A 22,991-nucleotide genomic window follows, 5' to 3' on the forward strand; every position below is an offset into this window, starting at 1 on the left:
GCTGGGTACATGCAGAAATTCTATTATGTACATTTATTATAGACCACTTTCGCGACCCATTCTCTAATACTGTTCAAGTGTGTGGGACACACATGAAGTATGATTAACAGGATATATTGAATAAATACAAAGAAGGGCAGCACAAACAGTCACAGGTTTGTTTGACTCAGGGATGAGCATCACTGAACAGATGAAAAATTTGAAGCGGCAGACGATAGACGCCAACTGTCCCTCGAAAGAATACTTACAGTGTTACAAGAACAAGTTTTAAGTGTAGAACTAGGAAACAGACCCTAGGTATGGCTCCCGCAGTGAGCGTAAAAATAGGGTTACAAGAACTACATTTGATTTGTCATTCTTCCCCTGCGCCGTAAGCAAATGGAACGGGAAGAAGCTCTCTTACGTGGTATTGTGACGAGTACCCTTTGTCAAGCACTTCACAGTTGTTTGCAGAGTATGGCTGGGGGTGTAGATGCAGATGTTGATTTAGATGTAGGTGTGAATCTTACTTCCTTCTTCAGTGTGTGCTTCAGTCGAGGTTCCCCCTTTGCTCGGTACGCAACACAGCTCAGATACACCGTTTAATTTCGTTCATCATATTACATGATTCAAGAAATCCTGCACCTGTCATTCATGATTTAAATATTGAAAACGGCGCCAGTTACTTATTACTGGTGCATTTTTCATTATTTAAATAAAATACATCTGCCAAGTGCTTCCGACAGTGGACAAAAATAATCGAAGAGAGGAGTTCATATCCCCGTTTCGCCATCTTGATGTAAGTTTTCACTTGCTCCCGAAATCGCGAAGGATGACCAACAGTGTTGTTCTTAAATTACGGATGCGGGCCATTTCCTTTCCCATAATATTTCCTCTGAGTTACGGGGCACGATGTGGTTAAAGCTGTATGATTTTAATTCCTATTTCTAGTTAACTCATTGGCATAGGAACGCTAATCTCCACCTTTTGTATCCTTCAGCTGGAATATCACGCGTTTCTGAGTGACTAGATTCTTCTAATTTAAGTTTTCTTAGACGAGGTCGATTCTTAAGAGAACTATATCAGAAATAACCAGACGGACAGATCTGCTGACCTTGGTGGCCGAGAATGTCACCGAATTTTGACACAGTTACTATTTGCAATAGTGATTTTTAATTATGCTAAAAGAGGTGATAATGAATTTGTGAAAAAATTGTGTAATGCATGTGTAAGTAAAGGTTTCAATATCCGAACATACAGACCCTTATGGATTGTAATTACATTTTCATTTACGGAAAAATTGTTAGGTGTCATGAATAATTTTGATATCTGAATCGATTGTGAGCGAGCAGCGATGTTGTAAGCTGTATCGCAGAAGTTAAGCTGACATGGCTGATGTGCGCATGGGCGCGGTGGAAGCAGTCAATGGGGAGAGGACAGTCGAAATTCAGCTGTGTTAGAGCTAGGCTGATAATATTAAGCAGTGTTAGAGTGAGGAAGCTATGGGGATATTATGATTCAAATTTAATGTCCCAATTTATCATTTTGTTCATTCAACATGATTATGAAACTGATTTATGAAGGAAGAAATCTAATGAAATGTCAGGTGAAAACAATAATGAGGTTACCTTTTTTCCACTAACTTGGTTATTGTACTGAAAGTTGTTAGATTTGAGAAAAAGGAAAATGTATTGTTTGGATGTTGAGAAGTTCATTAAATTTGAAATCTGCTTTGAACACTTTTTCACGATATACAAAAAAAACATAATGTGGTCATTTTTGCGCATATTTCATTTTGTTACGGACCTTCCTCTTACAATTCTTTTAATGGATCGTCCAACCAAGTATGTTCGATGAACTGTTCGATTTGCAATTAACAGAGAACTCATTGCACCTCTCGAGTGTCTCTGTGCAGATACAGTAATTTGCAGCATTAGCATATCAGCGCGCAAGACAGAACAGTAGTGCAAAGCGTTATCCAGATTTACGCAGATTAGAGGTAAGGAGAAAATATTATGATATTTTTAGTAATTCAGAGACAGTTTTTGTGATCAAGTATTACAAAGCGAATTACTCTAGGTTTCATGTCCAAGGCAGTTTATACTGTTCAAAATTCTTGCAGTCAGATTGCTAACCTTTGCAGTATGAGAGACTTCCCTTTTCATTACGACACTTAATTATTATCACATTGCAACTTTGCTTTCACATTACAAGTTTCATTACGACTGTTCATTTATTATCACAGCTCAGGCATACAATCAGAAACAGTACTTCAATCTAATATCTATATTTATTTAAATAACTTTCAAAGTAATGTATGTGACCATTTGTCACGGCACTGCACACCTATCATTCAACCGTATCTACATTATCTGGTCAGAAGTTTAAATGGTTCAAATGGCTCTGAGCACTATGGGACTTAACATCTGAGGTCATCAGTCCCCTAGAACTTGGAACTACTTAAACCTAACTAACCTAAGGACATCACACACATCCATGCCCGAGGCAGGATTCGAACCTGCGACCGTAGCGGTAGCGCGGTTCCCGACTGAAGCTCCTAGAACCGCTCGGCCACACCGGCCGACTGATCAGAAGTATCTGGACACCTATTTTAGTGGATATCAATATGCGGTGTGTCCAGCCTTCGTCTTTACGACAGTGTCAACGATGCAGGGGAGACTTTCAATGAGGTGTCTGAATGTCTGTGGAGGAACGGCTATCCATCCTTCCTCAAGGGCCGAAGCCAGAGAAGGTAATGATGTTGGACGCTGGGGTCTGGAGCCAATTCGATGTTCTAAATCATCGCAAAGGCGTTCTGTTGAGTTCAGCTCGGACTCTGGGCAGGCTACGTCATGTCAGGAATGATACTGGCATCAAACCACAGCCTCATAGTTGCTGCTGTATGGCAGAAAGCAATATAACTCTGATAAAAACAAACATGTCTCCGAGCTGTTCCTCTACTCTATGCAGTACACAATGCGGTAAAGTCTGTTTATATCATGTCTATATTTAGAGTTTTCTTAAACGCAATAAGGGGACCGCTCCCCAACTATGAAAAACACTCTCATTCTGTAACACGACCTCTTACGTGCTTCATTGCTGGCATTACATATGATGGCAGGTAACATTCTCCAGACATTCCCTAAAACCAGACCTGTCAACACCACCTGAAGATTTGCTCAGCACTGCCCGCAGAAATGTGTGGTTTATGAGAATCTGCTTAACCACTGAACTCCATTCTTTGTAACTCCCTACGCATAGTCACTGTGCTAGCTAGACTGCTGGCAGCACTTTGGAATTCCGCTGCTTTCATATGATTTTTTACAACCAACCTTCGCAATATTCGACAGTCCCTGTTCGTCAGAATACGAGGTCAGCAGTCTATTCGGTATCGTCCATACCGTCATTTTCGGTTCGGTAGCCGAGGTTGCTATTCTGTACATTACTGAGACCTGTTAACGATCAGTCCGCCTGCCGATTATTCGTTTACTGGCTGTAGGGCCATATGACGAGCGACAGTCAGCTTGGTACCCCACCACTGTCTGGGGCGTCTCCAGACATGTCTTCACTGAACATTGGGACTCAGTTCGAAATGGGACTCGTCACTGAAGACCATTCTACTCCTGTCAATGAGATTCCAGCCGATCACGCGGAGCGCTTCTACATCTACATGGATACTTTACAAATCATATTTAAGTGCCCAGCAGAGGGTTCATCGAACCACCTTCAGAATTCTCTATAATTCCAATCTCGTGTTGCGCACAGAAAGAATGAACACCTGTTTCTTTCCGTACGACCTTTTGGTGATTTAAATTTGGTGAGAAGATTCCTCGTTTTAATGACGTCCATCCTAAATCATCTATCATTTCAGTTACACTCTTCCCCTATTTCGCAATAATACAAAACGTGCTGCCCTTCTTTGAACTTTTTCGTTGTACTCTGTTAATCAAATGGTTCAAATGGCTCTGAGCACTATGGGACTTAACTTCTGAGGTCATCAGTCCCATAGAACTTAGAACTACTTAAACCTAACTAACCTAAGGACATCACACACATCCATGCCCGTGGCAGGATTCGAACCTGCGACCGTAGCGGTCGCGCGGTTCCAGACTGTAGCGCCTGAACCGCTCGGCCACCCCGGACGGCCTCTGTTAATCCCATCTGGTAAGGATTCCACACCGCACAGAAGTATTGTAAAAAAGGATAGACAAGTGTAGTGTAGGTGGTCTCCTTAGTAGATCTGCTTCATTTTCTAACTGTCCTGCCAATAAAACGCAGTCTTTGGTTACCTTTCCCCGCAACATTTTCTGTGTGTTCCTTCCAATTTTTCGTAATTGTAATTCCTAGGTATTTAGCTGAATTTACGGCTTTTAGATTAGACTGATTTATCGTGTAACCGAAGTTTAACGAGTTCCTTTTAGCACTCATGTGGATGACCTCACACTTTTCGTTATTTAGGGTCATCTGCCATTTTTCGCACCATTCCTATATTTCTTCTAAATCGTTTTGCATTTTGTTTTGGTATTCTGTTGACTTTATTAGTCGATAAACGACAGCATCACCTGCAGACAACCGAAGAAGGCTTCGCAGATTGTCTCCCAAATCGTATATATAGATAAGGAACAGCAAAAGGCCTATGACACTACCTTGGGGAACGCCAGAAGTCACTTACGTTTTACTCGGTGACTTTCCGTCAATTACTACGAACTGTGACCTCTCTGACAGGAAATCACAAATCCAGTCACATAACTGAGACAATATTCCATAAGCAAGCAATTTCACTACGAGCCGCATGTGTGGTACGGTGTCAAAAGCCTTACGTAATTCCCGAAATACGGAATCGATCTGAAATCCCTTGTCAATAGCACTCAACACTGCATGTGAATAAAGAGCTAGTTGTGTTTCACAAGAACCGTGTGTCAATAGACCGTTTTCCTCGAGGTAATTCATAATGTTCGAGCACAATATATGTTCTAAAATCCTGCTGCATATCGACGTTAATGATATGGGATTACTCCCACTACCTTTCTCAAGTATCGGTGAGACCTGTGCAACTTTCCGGTCTTTGGGTACGGATCGTTCGTCGAGCGAAAGGTTGTATATGATTGTTAAGTATGGAGCTATTGCATCACCATACTCTGAAAGGGACCTAACTGGTATACAGTCTGAAGCAGAAGACATGCCTTTATTACATGATTTAAGTTGCCTCACTACTCCGAGGGTATCTACTTCTACATTACTCATGTTGGCAGCTGTTCTTCATTCGAATTCTGGAATATTTACTTCGTCTTCTTTTGTGAAGGCATTTCGCAACGCCGTGTTTAGTAACTCTTTGGAAGCACTGTCTTTGATAGTATGTATCTCCATTGCTGCCGTGCAGAGAAGGCATTGATTGTGTCTTGCCGCTAGCATACTTTACATACAACCAGAATCTCTTTGCATTTTCTGCCAGTTTTCCAGACAAAGATTCGTTGTGGAAACACAAGATCGCCAATTTTGGAGGTTTTGTATTTTTTAAATATGGAAATATGGCATGTTTTTTTCGTTGTTTCTACAACAGTTATACTTGAAAAAAGAGACAGCATTGGTCGTATATTTTTTACTATTGCAAAATCGTCTATGTGATTGCCGTAAGCTTAGTGACAACAGTGCATCCCAATTTAGGTTATACAATATAGCACTGAAGATGGTCACTCAGTGACAGAAAATCGATTTTGCAATAGTAAAAAATATACGACCAATGCTGTCTCTTTTTTCAAGTATACCTGTTATCTGGTCGTAGTGCACAAGACAACATGGAGTCGCCAATCAATTCTACAACAGTGATCTGACCCGTTTTGTGTACCAAGGAGGATCAGCTCCGTCTCATGTCAATTTATTTGGTATAAATCTTTCCATTGCTGCCGATACTATTTCTCTTAATTCAAGCGACGTCTGGTCGACACTTATATTGTTAATTTGGAAGGAGTGGAGATTGTCTCTGAGGAAGGCATCAAGTGGATTTTTATTTGATTTTTTGATTAGGTATATTTTTCGTTTATTTTTGGAGGATTTGGGGGTTACAATATTTAGTCTCACTGCGATAACCCTGTGTTCACTAATCCCTGTATCCGTTTTGATGTTCGTTATTAACTCAGGATTATATGTTGCTACGAGGTCAAGTGTGTTTTCACAACCGTTTTCTATTCGCGTGGACTCATGAACTAACTGCTCGAAATAATTTTCAGGGAATGCGTTCAGCACAATTTCGGATGATGTTTTATGCGTACCTCCGGAATTAAACATGTATTTTTGCCATCATATCGAGGGTAAATTAAAGCACCACCAATTATAATTATATGAGTCGAGTATGTGTTTGAAATCAAACTCAGGTTTTCTTTAAATCTTTCAGCAATTGTATCATCTGAATTGGGAGGTCGGAAATGTATCCAATTATTATTTTATTCCGGTTGCCATGAATGACCTCAGGCCATGCGAACTCACAGGAAATATCTACTTCAATTTCGCGATAAGATAAACTACTTCTAACAGCAACAAACACGCCACCGCCAGCTGTGTTTAGCCTATCCTTTCGGAACACCGTTAGGTTCTTCGCAGAAGTTTCGGCTGAACTTATCGCTGGCTTTATACAGCTTTCAGTGCCTATAGCGATTTGACCGTCAGTGCTTTGTATTAGAGCTTGGAGTACTGGTACCTTCCCTACACAATAATTTACAACTGTTATACCGATGGCTCCTGTATCTGCGTTCTTCCTTTGTTTGGCCTGCACCCTTTGTGACTGAAGCCCTTTTTGTGTTTTTCCAATACCCTCTAACCTAAAAAACCGCCCAGTCCACGCCACACTGCCCCTGCTACCCGTGCAGCCGCCTCCTGCCAGTAGTGGACTCGCAGACCTATTCAGTGGGACCCTAAACCCAACCACCCTATGGAGCAAGTCGAGGAATCTGCAGCCTACACGGTCGCAGAACCCAGAACCGTCTGAGCCTCTGATTCAGACCCTCCACTCGACTCTGTACCAGAAGTCCACAATCGGTCCTGTCGATTATGCTGCAAATGGTCAGCTCTGGTTTCATCTCACAAGCAAGACTACCAGTCTTTACCATTTCCATTAGCCGCTCGATACTGGAGAGGATCTCTTCTGATCCAAAATGACACACATCATTGGTACCGACGTCAGCCAGCACCTGCAGTTGACTTCACGCTGTGCTCTTCATGGCATACGGAAGGATCTGTCCACGTCATGAATGACTCCACCAGGTATGCACATGGAATGCACATTGGCTTTCTTCCCCTTCTTGGCAGCCATGTCCCTAAGGTGCTCCACAACATGCCTAACGTTGGAGCTCCCAACTATCAATAATCCCACCCTCTGTGGCTGCCCGGATCTTGTAGGTTGAGAGGCTTTCTCTGAAACAGAGCCGCGCGGGATTAGCCGAGCGTTCTAAGGCGCTGCAGCCATGGACTGTGCGGCTGGTCCCGGCGGAGGTTCGAGTCCTCCCTCGGGCATGGGTGTGTGTATTTATCCTTAGGATAATTTAGGTTAAGTAGTGTGTAAGCTTAGGGACTGATGACCTTAGCAGTTAAGTCCCATCAGATTTCACACACACATTTTTTTCTTAAACAGGACAGGCAACTGCATGTGGCTGAGCGGCGGTGTTGTCAGCCACAGACAGAATCTGAAACCTGTTTGCCATACAAAAGACCGTGAAAAACTGAACTACCCAGATAAACAGACTATTGGCACGTGCTGCGGAACTCTTCTGTAGACCCTGATGAAAACGCAGGAACTGTGTGTAATAAATTAGATTAATATGCATAGATTCAAAAAACCTAACTACCGAAGCACTCAGGTGAAACTAAATAATTCCCCCCCCCCCCCCCCCCCCATTATGAACTTGTAATATGTCACAAAATCGGTTTACTTTCCAACGGAAACGAAAACGCGAGAACCATGGCTATTAGGTATTAAATTAACATGTAGAAACTCAAGATACTAAGCTATCAAAGCACACAGATGAAATTATACAATTTTTTTCCGGTTACGAACTCGTAAAAGTCACAAAATCGGTTACTTCCATGTTGTTGCGTCTGTCTCGGCCGGCTACTGCTGCCTGACTGCTTTGGAGCATTATGGTGCACCCTGAGTTGCGCACTACAACCAGTTCCGGGTTTTGACAATCTAACGTGCCAGTTAGACACAATTTGGCACGATACCTTTAGGAATGCATCCAACAACTCTTTCAACCAATGCCAAGCCGAATAAATGCTTGCATATGGGCCAGAGGTGAACTAACACGTCACTGACTTGTTCGATTTGTGAAGCTCGTTCTCTTGAATAAACCATCAACTTTTTCTGAATTTGTAATCATATTTTTGTCTATACATGTACATCACACCTACCATTTTACATCTCATTCGGATAATTCCTTCATCGTGCGTCGTTTCCTTGTCTTAGAGTGTATCTAATAGTTAATGTCTCCAATTTCCAGCTCTATGGAAGCAACAAGATATAACACAGCTTCAGAGAAAGATTTATTTTCAAGCTATGAATGTGTGTAAAACGTACGACTTGAATTTTCACGTTCTTGTAGCAAAGGATGATAAACAATAATGAGCAGACGTAAGGTGCTTAGAGTGACATGTAACGCAGTTAATCATGGTGCCTATTAATCTCAAAGGAAGCGTATTGCAGTATTAGCGTAAAACTCCTCTCCATGCGGCAGGATGTAGGCCAGGAGCACTGCGAGCAACAGCACACAGAACAGTCCAAACAGATTCAATGGGATTCATGTCCAGAGCTAAAATTTCTACTTTTGTGCTGTTCATTGTCTTCTCCAAGGGGTAGAGTGGCTTACTTGGGATCTGGCCAACTACAGACTCAAGGATCTCTTCAGCCATAAACCAGGCGGACTGTATGAGGCAGAGTTTCCCTATTGGGGATAAATGGGAGGGAATTACCAAGTCCGATATTTGCCTTGCTGCCAAGGGAACCCTCCTGGAAACCTTGGTCAGAATTGGGGGATTTTTTCTAGTATATTTTAAATTATATTTTTATTCTGTAGGTAGAACAGGGTATCCAGTCCCAGCTGGGAATATTTGTGAGAGGATTTAGAGCTATGACAGTTGCCTTTAATCCATGGGAAGCCTCCCGAAAACCCTCTCAGAAGCGGGAAACTGGAATAAATTTTGAATAAAATTGTAATACGCGCCAATTCTCAACGTCTGATAACCAATGAACGTGCTATCTTTCGCTCAGTGATACATCGCCTAATATCTAGCCCCACGAGTGATGGCAACTTCCAAAAGAATAATAAAAAAAAACAAAGAGCATTAAGCAGTTGTTACTCTCCTCTCATGGTGGACTTCATGCTGCACGCGAAACAAAAGCAACAGATCGCCTCAGTTTTTTAACTGGTACTCGACCCAACAGCTCAAGACATTAGTAAATGGTGCACGCTTCCAGATTTAAGAAATGTGTTTCTGAATGAGACCTGAAAGCTTAAATCCGCTAATTTTGAAACGTCATATTATGTGCACAACATTAGTGAACACTTTTTTCCGGTGGTAAAGACTGCACATCGCTTTGGAAGGAAGTTGAATATACAAAGTCACTTTTAAATGTAGCAAATTCTATACAGGCCAGTCTGGTTGGGCAATATCCGCCTGCCTGAAGGAACACCGTTGAAGCTGAAGACTAAAAAGGGGAGACTCTGCTTTTGCAAACCATTGACTTCAAGGAGGCCACTGTTACAAGTTGCAACCTGACACCTTAGATAACATCCACAAAGGCAGGAAGATGAACGAGCTTAGTACTGAGTGATCACACGAAGTTTCACTATACACCACTTATAGCTCCAGATACTGCTAATAATCCGATCCAGACCACATGGTAAATTACCTCTTCTACTCATATGCCTTATTTTCCTTTATTTAGTTATCATATTTTCATTAGCCCTGTTAAAATTTTACTTTGTATACTTACAGTTGTTTCACTTTACTGTTTCGTCTTACTTGTAATATTTTACATGTTTGTGATACTGGACCTATTAAAAACAAGATTATCTTGTTCAACACACCTTAGTATCGCGTCACCAAAGTTTACTGCATATTATTCAACTTATTTTTCTTCTCAGGACAGTTGTAATTTATCACTTAGTTATTTAATATGTTACATACTTTACTTAAGCTAAATAGTTTTACATTTCAATTTGCTAAAATCATTCCTCTAGTTGTAGTCCTAAATAAACATTAATAACTGTTCTCTCTGAAAACCAATCTTTGATCCCTCAAAAATTTCACAGCCACACATATTTGTCTTTGTACCTCATGTGTAACAGGCGAAAACTGGTTTTTAAAACAACAAATATTGCAGAATATTATACCAGTGTCGTGTGCTTTTTTTTCATTCGTAACTATAAAATATTCAACCAGGAACCAATGGAACAATCAATTAATGGAACTAATTTTAACTTAATGCTGGGATATTTGTCCCACGCAAACAATGAAAGCCCAATGTATGTGATAGTGAACTTGATTGTGATTATACAGAGTAAATTTAATGGCTTGCGTGATATGTGCAGTGTACATGTATCGCTATCGATCACATGCAACGTGAAGATGGTCTCAGTGCGTCTAGGACACTTGATCTATTTTAAAATTATTTCGAGAACATTGTTATCGATTGTCATAAACAAAATTTTAAAAAGTATTTTACGTACGTGTATGTGAGTTTGGGAATCGGCTTGGAACTGCATGAACTACACTGAATTGCGTGCATCGCTTGCGAGACGATTACTTTGTAGTCAATCGCTGTCTTCTTGTAGGATGCTTCGGCTGGAGGATGCACACCAGAACATGGTCAGTCCGAGAACATTTTTCACAAGCGACTTGTCATTTGGTGACCTCGCACTTGGCGCCGCTAGAGTCCGTCTCAGATTTGCGCGCCAAGAGACCGCTATTAATAAATTGTGATACGTCCTGTATAGAAATCTTACAGCCTCAGCATGGCGCCCCACGAGGCGGTTTGTGTCGCTTCGGCTTTTAAGCTGCTCTGATCAAGAATGTCATCTTTTGGCATTTACGCTCAGAGTTTCTCTTGGAAAGATACCGAGATCTGCGCTCATAGCTAGATATTTGGTGCAAAGGCTTTCTTCTGGTGAGTCATACGCAGAAGACTGCTTTTGACTTTAAATTTATTTAGTCTTTTGAACAAAGTTAATTGGTGATCGCGATATCACTTTCACGAAAAATGGTTCAAATGGCTCTGAGCAGTATGGGACTTAACTTCTGAGGTCATCAGTCCCCTAGAACTTAGAACTACTTAAACCTAACTAACCTAAGGACATCACACACATCCATGCCCGAGGCAGGACTCGAACTTGCGACCGTAACGGTCGCGCGGTTCCAGACTGTAGCGCCTAGAACCGCTCGGCCACTCCGCCTGGCTGCACGAAAAGATCTGTTAAATCTGCGGTACTATGATATAGACCAGTAGGTTGTGTAATACGCCAAAATCTGTGTTGTGTTAAATCCACATTACTAGCGCGTGTAGCCTTATCTTACTATCGAAATTTGCTGTAATGACGAGAGATGAGGCTGTAATGAGTTCTTTGGAGAGTGTTCTTGTATGTATTTTTGTAAAATGTTATAGAGATTGTCGCCTAAAAGTGTCTGAGCTGCAGAATCCGGTCAAAGTCAGCGAGTTTACTACGCACAGACGACTGCAGAGTTGCAGCTTGCGGCAAAGATAACATCCACGGCGCAGGGGCAGCTGGTCACCGCAAGGCTCCAACGACCACCTCCATGCCAACGACAGCCGCAAAGGAAACCCAACTATTGTTGAAATGGAGAATTTGAATTTATTGGTCGTAAATGGTTGTTGGTTTGACCCATGAGAACTTCAGTTAGTCGTTGGTAGTTGATAGCCAGATTAAGATTAGTCCGAATCGCAGTTAGACTCGGGAATGTTTGAGTCAAACGCCATATTTGTTTTGGAGAACTCAGTGAGATTGTTATCGGATTGTTTGAAAGATATTTAGCCCTGTAATAATTCCGATCTCACTTTGTGGGCCGATAAGCGTGAAGTGTTTGATTTTTGTGGGATTATAGTTTTGTGTGAGATTGTAGTAGTGGCTACTGTATGCTGTATTTTAGGATCGGTTTCTCGTGGTTGTTGATTTTATGCCAAAACGGTTACTGGACGACGTGTAGCATGAAAGTCACTCGTTTGTAGGCGATCTGTATCTGGGTTAGACTGGAGATTTTCTATTTTGTTTCGGAAGCTAAGTGACGTTATCAGATGAAGTCTTCATTTGAATTTGAAGATGGAGAAAGCACGCACTAAGGAAATAGTGTCTCTGTGTTAGTGAATTAGTGGATTTGAAGATGAAAGGAAGCAGTTAGGAAATGGTGACTTTTCATATTGTGTTAGGCATTGTTTTGCGATTTCAGCGTGAGCATCGATGTATAAGGCTTGGGAACCTCTATATAGATACACGAATTGTGTTGTCCTTGTAATAGGGGAACGACGTCCTACGCTTGTATGTGTTATGGTGAGAACTAACCTTAAGTTAGTAGGAGATCTTCAAGCGCGGTCTCAAATTTAGTGGCTTTTCCTATAAAACTCTTAAACGACAAAACAAGAACCATTGTTACTGGAGACACGCAACTCCTACAGTGCGAGAGCTGCGTTTTAAATAATTTCAGTGCTAGTGGGTACGCGGAAAGTCAACGCTTGAAGTGGGATGTATTTTGTATTTATATTAAAGTCCAAGCAGTTTAAAAGAGGTGGTGACACCTCGGTCTTCTGCTTGCTTTTTTCCGCTTAGAGGGGTTTGTTTGATTGACAAGTACTCGCAAAATCAAAGCTAGCTTGTACCTCTACATGAAAAAAAGGAGCAATAAAGAATGAAGAGTTTCCTTTTAAAAATTGAAATAGTGTTCCGGATCTCATTTGCACCATATTTAATATTCAAGGACATTTTAAAAATGAAGTTCAGTTTTGTAGCAAACGAATAATTTGCAAATATCGGAAAGTGGTAAAAAAAAGTCAAAGAGTAGATAAAGAAAAGTCTGCAATGTAATAAAAAGCAAAGATATTAATTCCCAAACAAATAGAAATATTGCTTCCTATTTGTTAATTTGCAAAGAGAGAAATTATTTCATATTTCTTAAGTTAAAAAGGAGAGAAATTATCTCCAGGATTTTATTTAACGAGAAAGATGCTTAATTTTTGAAAGAAAGATAATTTACTTATTTCTGAGACTGCAAGAATTTTAAAACTAATTACTACATTGGTAATTCAGTTATGCAACGATATTGTTTCAGAATGCCTGCTTTCACGTGCCTCTATTTGTATATTACGTTACGAGAGGTACTGTGGCTGTACACCTTTCAAAGATATACTTTGGCTTTCACAAAGGCATTGACGTATGTTTCTGTTTTCAAGGTTTCGTCGTGACTGCGGCAGCCATTCTAGCAGACGAATTAAAGCAGAAGCTCATTATATGTTTAACTGGATCATTCATTGCAAATTTGGAAACTATTACTGGCTTTTCTTTTTTTGAAAGTTACGACCTTTCCGATTTATATCAATTATATCAGTTACATCGTACGAAAAGTACTTAAGCAGCGCCGCCAAAGATACATACGTGAAGTATGTTCTAATTTGTGCGAAAAATTACAACTGTTGCTGTATTTTCTTTCTTTGACAATGAGAATCTGTCAACTACATACTAGTTATTTAAGTAGCGGTATGTATTAGAAAAAGTACTTATGGAGAAACTCCCCCATCGCTAAATAAATGTGCTCATTATGTGAAGCATGTTCTAATTCGCGTGAAAAATTACAATTCACTGCCAGGGAAGTAAATTTCTTCCCTTGCTCTTGACAGTAAGTGAAACACCAGCAGAAACATGCCTGCACCAATACCAGAATACATTTCGTCTGTATATGTGCTTAATTTGAAGTCGTTTTTGTTTGGAAAAGAAGTATCCTAAAATATTTAGCTCGTAAATTTTCTTTTAAACTTCATAGGCGGCTGACAGTGAAGCCAAGTCACCTTTCAATTCTGTCTCACAATTGTCAGTTTTCTTATGTTTTTGTTCTGATGATGAGTAATATTTTGTTTTTACCAGATAACCAACGTGTTTTGAATATTCACTCCAATTTCCATGTTTTATGTTTAATTTGTAAATCACTGACAATGACAAGTTCCAGAAACTATCAGAACCGTGAAGGCGAATAATAAAATTTTTGCAGATGGCAATACACGAATTGAAACTAGTGCATTTGCAATTATACAACCACTTCCACTAGTCGGAATTTAATCCACTATACGACAACGATAATTTGCAAATCTGGGCCTTTATACCTGTGTCATATGTTTGCTGGTATCTATAAACGCCAATAACATATTATCTGACAATTAATGTCAATAAATTGTACCTTTTCGAGTGTCCCTCAATGTGTTAGTGTTTTGGAATAGTGTTTATTTATAGGAAATAAGTTATAATGTGACTGTATGTAAAACCAACAACCTACATAAACAATATACCTCTTTGTGTAAAACACACCAAATACGAGCTTGACGAAATCCAATATGGCCTCACCACGTGCTTCAGCCAAAGTATATCTTTGAAAGGAACACAGCCACAGTACCTCTTGTACTTATATGCAAATAAAGGTACGTGGTTACTACGTACAGAAGTTATCATTAATAACGTCAATGAAACGAGAGAGTAAAGTACATCTCTGAAAGTGCAACGTAAAATAAATATTATTTAAAAGCGCAGTCAAGCACCCTGCAATTACCTGGTTATGCGTAATTTTGTTCTGGTTTTGATGTGGAAAGATATTTGTAAGGTATTACAGAGCACGGCAGCTTGTACTTCTTTTTTTTTAAATAAGAGTAGAATATTCCTGTTAAGCCGTTACTTAGCGATGTGCATTATTCTGTAATAGATGTACACTATAAGTTTTCATTTTATTACTTTGAGAGGTGAGATCGAGTATCTGGTCTTCTATCCAAGGTACACTATAGTGCATAGAATTTTCCATTGAAACTGAGATCGCCATTGGTGGTTGTTAATCGCACGAACAAGAAACTTGTAGATCTTTTGTCAGTCAGACGCGTTACTAACATCCCTATTAACATGTTACGGTAGCTACCACTAGGCCATCAAACCACAAATAGTATATGCGGTAGTTCTGTAGTGCGCATCATCTTTGTAGTGGTACATAGTGTGGGCTGTATCGAGAGAATTTCGACATCCAAATGAAAGGGACTACATTAGGATATGGACAGATGATATTTCCAATACAGAAGTTTACGACCGCTGGTTATCTTGGGCGTAGTCTTACCTGTGAAGTCGATTGACGTACTTTCAAGACATAGCTAACATAGCTGATCCTGGTATTATGCTTCTTGAGTAGAACTGAGCGAAATTAAGGTGATTTTAGCTGTGCGCCGTTGCTCTCCCAGTAAGTATTACTGTGCCTCTGCAGAGCCTAACAGTTTTGTTATTTCTACGAGGATGGTCGTGTCTGTAGGGTAGTGCAGTACAGAGGTGGCAATCCTGTGGTCCACGATGTGCTACTGATTGTGTCTTTGAAAAGCAGTACATTCTGACGTGACCAGGTGATAGAAAATTGTTTTCTGCTAAGTCCAGTTCAGAAGTGTTGTCTTTGGTTGGTCAGGATTCGCAGAGATCAAGCGGCTCCTGAAGAGATCTCAGTCGTTGGAAAGTAATTGTCGGGAGGAGGTTGGAAGTGGAATTAAGTCTGTGCAGGTACTACCAGACGTAGCTGGGGCAATCTCATTCCACGGGCGGTGCCGACACCTGAGAATACAGCATCAATTGACTGCAGTAGCGACATCGGCGTCGGCTACAGCTTCAGATATCACCTACAGGTGCAGCTCCTGTACAACTTAACACGACTTCACAAACTAGCGCAGCTCTTGCATTGTTTTCGGCTGCAGCGGCAGCGGCAGCGTCGTCGTCGGCTTCGCCTGCTTCATCCTCGGCATCGGCAGCGGACATGGCGACGTGTCGAGCTAATTGCGATAAGGAGGAGCAACGGAAGTAACAAACTTACGCATCAAAAAATAATTTGGTTGAGCCCTTATTGCTTATTGTAAGTGAATGTTCTTTCGAGAAGTGATGATTCAGTTTGCGGACTATTTGTCGGTTAAACTAACTTAAAGTCGTGGAGTGGCTTTTAAATACTGGAAATTATTATTTATACAGTTGGTTTAAGATTTCAATGCATAATTGGTCATTATTTAAGATTAATGGTGATCAGAGTGACAAGTCAGCGCAGCTATTAGCCAGCATAAAGGGAATAAATGATAGTATAAACGAGACTAATGTTAATATGTAGGTGAAGACACTATGCAATGGAATCTATTATTGTCGCTGATAGCACACGTTGTTGACATACCTACCTTACATCCGAGCAAATGGACTCGCCCGTCCCACGTCACCGGCGTGCGCACAATAGAGGGAAACACAGTCACTTGTGAGCGAGCAGTCTAACGTAACGGTGTCACTATGTTTTCGAAACAGGAACAACGGAGTTGGATCAAGACTGAATGTGCCAGAGGTCGTACAGCACGACACTGTCATCAAGGTCTTCAAGAGGCGTGCGGGGAATCGGCATTGCACAGTGGCACGTTGGGTAAAAGCCTTCAACGAAGGTCGGCAAACTGTGGCAGACATGCTTCGGGCAGGTCGTCTCAGCGTCTCTCAAGAAGTGCATGCTGTTGCCGCGTTAGTGGACAGTGATCGACGAGATACGATTCGTGAACTCGCCCACGAAACCGGATTAGCGCATACGACTGTGCTTCGTATCCTGAAGGAACGCCTGGGCATGCGAAAAATTTCATCACGATGGGTTCCGCATGGCTTGACGGAAATGCAGAAATGGATGCGTTACGACGCTGCTCAGACGCACTTGGAGCGCTATGAGGGCGCCGTATCGTAACACTGGATGAGACATGAGCCACATCGTACGAGCCAAAACTGAAACACCAATCCAACGAATAGCGTCATTATGGGTCACCGTGAAAGTCGAAAGTGCGTCAGAGCCCCAACATGGTGAAAGTTATGGCGATTCTCGTGTACGACTGTGATGGTGTTATCCTAACGCATTACGTTCCTCCACGGCAGTCCATCAATGCACAGTACTACTGTTCGTTTTTGGAGCATCACCTGCAACCAGCTTTGCAAAAGAAGCGGAGATACTTTCTGCGCAACCCACCCATCATTATGCACGACAGTGCGCGGGCTGACTTTGATTTGATTCCGAAGATGAAGGAACCACTTCGTGGCATTCGCTTCAGAACTGTTTCAGTGATTCGACAGGCAGCAGACCGCTCCATTCGCACCATCAACAGAACAGGCTCTGCTAACGGTATACTACGCCTTCCACATCGCTAGCAACGGGTTCTACACAAAGCTGGACAGTAACAGGCGCAAACATGTAACTCTTGTGTATCAGTTGTGAATAAATAGTTGCCACTATTTAAGTTCCAACCTTCGTATAAATAAGCTTAGTGATAAGATAGCAGGGGGTCTGAAGGTGCTGGACGAAGCTAAACATGACAGGGAGTAATTGAGACGTGATTTAAAGAAGGAGATCAGAGATAGACAGGAAGAATTACAAAATGAAATTTCTATTTTGAATTATAAATATGAAGCAGTTAATAGTAATGTATTGTCAGTAGAGGGTGCACTTAAGGAGTCCCAGGAAAAGTCGATACGTTTGCTTAGGCGAGATGTAAATGATCAGATTGAAACAATGTACATTTCGGAGGTTTTAATGAAATCACGATCAATAAATTAGGCACATACCATGTAAGCGACATAAGGAGGTATTCTGTAGGCAGAATAAAATTAAATATGAGAGATACCTAAGCCAGCACTGGAAGAGGTTTCTACAATAACAATAAGTAATGCGACAAAAAATAATGTGAAGAAACCTCATGACGGTGTATCAGAGAGTTCTAAATTTAAAATTACTGAGTACCTAGTCGGCAAGGAAATAGGATACAACAGAATTAGCAGTGCATTATTTTCAAGTGTATTAGCCCTATATTCTAGCGAAAAGAAATGGTTGCGTAAGAAGAAAAGAACGAATTAGACATGGCAAAGTTAGGAGTATCTGGAACTTGTCAAGAAGGTGGAATATACTCATGGTGTCGCAATATAAGAAGAGAAAGATTAAAGAATTTGAAATACAAAGTGGAAGACCACGTGCTTACCAGAAGAAGCTGTCTTTGAGTGGATCGGTATAGGCTCGGCTTTTATCGATGCCACAGGGCACCTGGTAATGAATTTTATACTTCAAATTAGTTATTTAGAAATAATTTGTTTAAAATTATGTTTAATATTTTCGGTAGTCCAAGAAAGTTTTGTATGCTGTGTCCTGTGTGTAGAATTGGTAGTGTTTTCTGTGGGAATGTGAAATGAAGTTTATCGTCTGAAGAGCATTGATATAATAGTGGGAGGGGTCGACACACAGATTATTTCTATTTTGATTGTTGATCAATTAATAGGTGAAGCTAAGAGTTTAGATCCAACCCTCCGAAAGATCTCTGGCGCTCCGTCTAAGCACTGGTCGGGTATGACAAGTGCAGTGTGTTAAAAGTATCAATTTTTTTCAAATGTGGGGACTTAAGTTAGTCTATCAATTCCTTCCACGACGAGTAAATCCGATGGACTGAGTTCTTGTATAATCAAAATTATAACTAAAAAGTAAGCGAATTAGCAAAACTAAGATTTTGCTTTCTGCTGTGTGACGTTGCTCTCCCCTTACGTGTTACTGTGCCTATGCAGTGTCTAACCGTTTTTTTTTTGTTTTTTTGTTGTTTTTTTCTGTGTCTACGAGGATGGTCGAGTCTGTAGGGTGGCGCAGTGCAGTTTTTGATTGTAGCCAAGTTTGTAAGTTCTCTTGTTTTCTACAGGCTAAACGATCTGTCGTTACTTTAAACCAAATATTTTAATTATGTTAAATATGATATGCTTTGTTGACACCTGAGAATGTCAACACACTCTAAACTACATAGTAGTAAACAATATAAAGTAAAAGGATGTTTTAATCGTAATGATAAACAATTGAACTGCAGATTTATGTATCATAGAAGAAATTTATCACATGGGTGGACTCCACTGGAACTAATTATTTACATTTTGTGGAATTATTGCTGTTTTAAAGTTTACATGATTTGTGAAAAACCATTGTATATGTGATATATATTTTGTGGCGAAATCGATTTGAATCGAGTTATGAACTTAGAATACAATTTGATATCTATGTATAAGTGCTGAGTTCTTTGGGATACTGTTCTGTGATGTATGGTTATTGTATGTGATATGAAGGAAGTTATACTGTGATAAATAAAAGAAAGTTCAGTATATTTAATAGTGTTTATTCTTTGGTATTACATAGGATACCTAAAAATTCACTTAATAAAGCTTGATAATAGTCCACTGAGTTTAGCCTCAGCTCTCTTGTCCAACAAAAATTTGCTGTGCATATTTATGATAGCCGCATTTTGATCTTATTTCCTAAAAGAATCATCAGCTACCGTACCTGAAATATCACTGTATGAAATAGCTTTCTGTAGGCTTGCTATTTTAAATACTCTGCTGCATGCATGTACCATCTTTCTGTAGGCATAAAACAGTTCGTTTGTAGCCCGAATTTGTGAGAAAATATTGATTATTAACACATGCACGAAAGTATCGTAACCATTGCTCCAGTTCACTAGATAGTTACGTCTAGTAATTTCTCAAACATTGGTGCAGTCAGTAAGAAGTAAATCACTCCGATCCTGGTGAAATTTAAGGTTACCTCCAACAACAAGATTTCTTAAAAATGAGAAGAACGTTACAGAGAACTGCGGCTTAAAATGGCAAGAAAAATTCATATTCCATTGCTTAAGAAGTAGGCTGTAGTATCGTTATTGTATTAATACATAAACTCATGCGTTTATTGAAGACGCCATGGGTGATTTATTCCATTCAGTCATATTACGCCATCGTTTTGTAGCCATAGGTACGAATCATATGGAGCATGACAACTGAAACAATGAGTGTACACCACCTTGTCCAAATGCAATGCTCGTTCGTGAAAGCGATAAAGTCTCGAGCGCAGGAAGGCAACGCTGCAGTCGTACCAACTGTATTGCTGGTAAGCTAACGCCACCGGTGAGGTTTCAAGCGTTGGCAGCTCCGTACGCCGCTCTTGTGTTGCTTGTCAAACTGCGCAGCGGAGGAAATTCCGCAAAACTCATGTATTGTGAGTGTGCGTGCGGGATACTGCTCAAATAACTAAGCTGTATCTGAGATCATTTCTCTCGCAGGCGAGAGTTCAGATACGTGAAGTTAAATCATACATAAGAACGAAGTATATACTCGTACTTTTGCCTGTAGTGACGTGTAAGTAATCGGCAAAGGCTCGGTGTAGAAAATCAACGGACAAAGGTAAGCCAATAAGAACTGTTTCTTTGTTATTGATGAAGTAACGCTTCGTCACAGAGCTATTTTGATGTAATGAGTTTTAATTTATTGGCAAAGGTACACTGTAGGAAGTCAACGTACGAAGGTAAGCCAATAACAACGGTGTTATTTTGTTTTTGATAAAGTAACGTCACGGAGCTAAAAATCAGGCACAGTCCCAGGGTTCATTAGCCATATTCATGTAACTTTCTGTGTGATTATCTATTCGTCGACAAGCTTTAGTGTAATGTTGAATTATTTTCATTGGCTCAAACCTCTAAACTACCCAATGGACGGAACTCAATGGATTTTTAAAGGAGAAATGCGGTGCAGAATTTCTTGTGCATTTAATGTTTGTGCACACGTCATTTTAGTCGATGTAGCGATTTCTTCGGCTATAACCTTCTTCAAACAATGTTAAATGCGTTCTCTAATTCAAGCTCGTTTTAATGAATTGTTGTGAGTGGCTGCTGTCATCTGTCAAAATTTCACCTACTTTGTATTTACGACATGAAATAGACCACAACAGATTTATTTATCTTTGAGAATTACACGTGCTATATAGGTGCCATCAAAATCATTTTCTATGTTATTGTCTACACATTTTTACTAAACACATGCTAAAAAGGTGCTAGTGATGCTACATTGGTTACAATGTTGAGGTTAACACCTATGTGCACTGATTAAATACATTTGATATTCTGCTACACACGATTCGCCACAATTCATTTTGAAGTAGCTTTAATGGCAATGTTTATGTTGATTGTGCACCGTGTGTGCACATGGTGTTCTGCTGATGAAGCTGGTGTTCTGTTTTCAGCGGTGTATAATCTTTTTGGGCACAGCCTACAAATAGCATTTTAATATTTCCACCATGGTGGCAGTTGCATAATGGAGAAGTGTAGATGTAATTAGTGTGCCCTGCTGTGCCGTGACAAGTGCGTGTGACATTGATGATAGCAGCCTATCTTCAGTAGCGCCTGTTGTGCAGGAGTAGTACACTGGGCATTGTACACCTCATAATTAACTGTGTCGAGAGGATTATGATAGAATCAGGGCCATTAGAGAACATTTTTCTACATATGCGATACATCGTTTAGTGCCACATCCCCGTCCATTTTTCCACACTAGCGACATATGATTTTGCCACCGCTCTCCTCCTATTTCCTCCCTCCGTCACAAAGTAGTTGCAGTTCTGTGAGCGTTTAGTAAGACCTTTAAAGATAATCTGAATCTAGTAAGCGCGGAAATGTGTTATTTTCGCCATTGGTTATGACGCATTCTGTGTGCAAATTTTGTGTTAGGGGCGCCCCAAGCGGATGCTTGTGTCGTTTGGGCTTGATGTCGGCCTTGGGTAGCACAAAATCTGCACTTATTTAGTTGCACACAGACCTCAATATTACCGTTACAGTATTGCTATTTATCACGAGTTTATTGCCACTGCAAACTGCGAAAACAGCCATGCTTCGAAAGCAGCTGTTTACGGATGTTACATTTCAAGAAATGTTTCAAGAAATGTAGCTTGTAAACATTCTACGTAAACGAGATCTTAAAACTAATTTTGTTAACTAAGACTCTTCGTTATTCCCCATCAGACTCGAGGAATATAATGACTGGCGTTTAATGCCCGTCGGCATCGAGAGAAATAGCGATCGAGAACTTAGTCAACAGGGCAGGGAGAGAAGAATAGATTGGTGTTCTTGTTGAAGAAATGATTTTAGCATTCAGGTGTCATTGTCTTGCACTGGACGGGGATTTCTGAGTAACGCCTGAACTCCCAAATAGCAGTCTAGTGCGTAAAGTAATTCCTCACATCGCTCACTAATGTGCAGTATACTTACTAAAATGCAATTCCGGAACCCGGTACCAGTTGAGGGCAACAAAAATTCCATTTTCGATATTTCGCGCAGTTATTGCTCAAATGTGTGCGAAATCTTATGGGATTTAACTGCTACGCAATTATTGCCCGAATTTAAACTGAGTCATAATCTAATCATTAACATGTGTAACATTATATTAAATGGTTAACACAGTAAGACAAGTATTTGTCTTGGGGCAGCATAACGGACGGCACGAAAATACGAGGATCTCATTCATACAGGATTTGAGGATGAGAGCGCTTAGTGACTTCCAACAAACTTTACACATAATTTCAAACCTTTAGGAAACTGTTTCTCGCTGACATCCCTCGTACAATGATTAAGGGAAAAAAGTTTCACTTATTACATTTACCCGGTTCGTCTGGTAAAACTTCAGATTCAGGCAAGAAGTTTTAATTTATTTTGTCTTTACTACTGCCTGTATTTGTAACAGTTTGCAGACAGTTTACGCATATACCGCTGAATGAAACAGCAAAATTATGTCACTCTACGAGAAATATTTCAGGAGATACGTTGTCATAAGCATTGAGATGCGTGAAATACTAGCATTTGGTGAGAATTAAGCATAAATTACTCAGTTCATAGTCATCCAGTCTTTAAAATGAGAGCACTTTGTGGCTTCCAACGAACT

At 40.4% G+C, this 22,991-nt stretch overlaps 1 protein-coding gene across 2 annotated transcripts in view; it reads left to right on the forward strand.

Annotated features, from left to right (window-relative positions):
- The first annotated feature begins 20,209 nt into the window (after positions 1-20,209).
- LOC124784135 (ankyrin-3-like) overlaps positions 20,210-22,991 on the forward strand; it is a 98,514-nt gene continuing 95,732 nt past the window's right edge. For both annotated transcript variants that reach the window (XM_047254077.1, XM_047254076.1), the window contains exon 1: positions 20,210-20,465. The gene's annotated coding sequence lies outside the window, so the exon portion shown is untranslated. The remainder of the gene's footprint in view (positions 20,466-22,991) is intronic.

Source organism: Schistocerca piceifrons, chromosome 1 (assembly GCF_021461385.2).
Source record: "Schistocerca piceifrons isolate TAMUIC-IGC-003096 chromosome 1, iqSchPice1.1, whole genome shotgun sequence".
Lineage (NCBI taxonomy): Eukaryota > Metazoa > Arthropoda > Insecta > Orthoptera > Acrididae > Schistocerca > Schistocerca piceifrons.